The following is a 1,724-nucleotide window of genomic DNA, read 5'->3' as shown; positions in this document are numbered from 1 at the left end:
TACAAAGATGATCTGAACATTTCTTGGCTAACCTGAAGAGGTTAGTAAGAGAACATACTATGTATTCCTCCTGTTTTATATCTCCTTGGACACCAGTGCAAAGGGACTCAAATAATTTACCCTCGTTTTTATGATAAAGCCATATTTATTAGCCACATTAGAAGCATACTTTTGTGTAACCATTTTATTTGTAAATTCATGAAGAAATGCATCAAGTCAATCTACTGAGTACTTGAGGACTAACCTAATTAACTGGAAAACACAGACAAAATGTAAGCCATCGTATTCTCTATTACCACATTTCAAAAGAGATTATATGTCATGTAGTTCTCTTTATATTTTTTATAATCTTGAAACCCCCTCTCCGTCATAAAATATTTCCTAAGTAAAATAAAACTAGGTGCAGAAAGTAATCAAGAAAACTCCCATAGGCACCCTGCAAACAAAATGAATTATTCATTTAAATGTTTATTATCATATTGGAATTTTCCAGGCACAAAAAAAATTATTTAATAGAGAAAAATCCAATTATGTAAGTAGTTTATGGTAGTTAGAGTTATGTCTGCCCCCACAGGTTTTCAAAGCTCATTTTTTCTCTTGTCCTTTGGCAAATTTCTCCCAAATACTACATGGTTTGGGTAGGGAGTCAATCACAGTACATCAACATTACCAAACATAACCCACCCCCAATTTTAAGGGAACGTCTTAGGTTTTCCCAGTCCAATTGTTCCCTTTCTCTAGACACTGTGATTGGTATGTCTGTCATCCAAGCAGAGCTAATAGAGTCTTTTCCTGGGTCTGATATAAGGAATTATTGTAATCCTAATGTTATGCCATTGAAAAACTTTAAAATTTTTCTTTATAAATGCATGTATTAGCATTTCTGGTGATAATGCCGTATGATAAGCAACCCTCTGATCTTGGTAGTTTATAACAAAAACATTCATTTCTTACATATTGTGAAGTCAGCTTGGGTCCAGGTTCTGGACTGAGTTTAGGTTTTTCCTGTGTCTTCTCATTTCAGGATCCAAGTTAAAGGAGCATTTCCTAGCTGAAGCATGCTGCTCTCACAGAAGAGAGCAGGAGAACAAGAGGACTATTAGAAACTTGCAATGCCTTGTAAAGGTTCCACTCAAAATTGGCACAAGTCACATGACCATGCCCCAACCTGAATGGTGCAAGAAAGTATACCCCTCCCAAGGACAGGGACAAGAGTGAATATTTGCTGAACAGTAATACAACCTACCAAAGCCATGCATTTTTTATTTTTATTTATGCTATCATATTGTAAATAGTACATGTATATTAATTACATTCACTGGATATATGCTGTTGATGAAAGAAAGTGCAATTAATTTTTGTTATATCCAACAGTTCTACTGAAGTCTTATATTAATTCTAATTATTTGTCTCTGAATTCTTATAGTTATTTCCGTATGTACTCACTACCTAAGCTTTTACTATCTATTTGAAACACACCAAAAACATTTAGATAACACTGTATTTAAACTGTCTGTATACACTCAGAATAGCTGAACTAGTGAATTTAATAGATTCTAAAAGGGTTGGTTGCTTACGTTAACTTGCTTATTGCACTTATAAATCCCAATGAGATTGGCATGTAATTTTCTGTTCTTATCTTATATTTGTCTAGTTTTGGTATTGTACAAGCTGGAATAAATAACACTAACTTGTATAACATAGGAACCTCAACACTTAGTGGT

Source organism: Galeopterus variegatus, unplaced genomic scaffold (genome assembly GCF_000696425.1).
Source record: "Galeopterus variegatus unplaced genomic scaffold, G_variegatus-3.0.2 Scaffold2668, whole genome shotgun sequence".
NCBI lineage: Eukaryota > Metazoa > Chordata > Mammalia > Dermoptera > Cynocephalidae > Galeopterus > Galeopterus variegatus.
The sequence above is the reverse complement of the archived record's forward strand: the minus strand, read 5'-3'. Positions refer to the sequence as shown.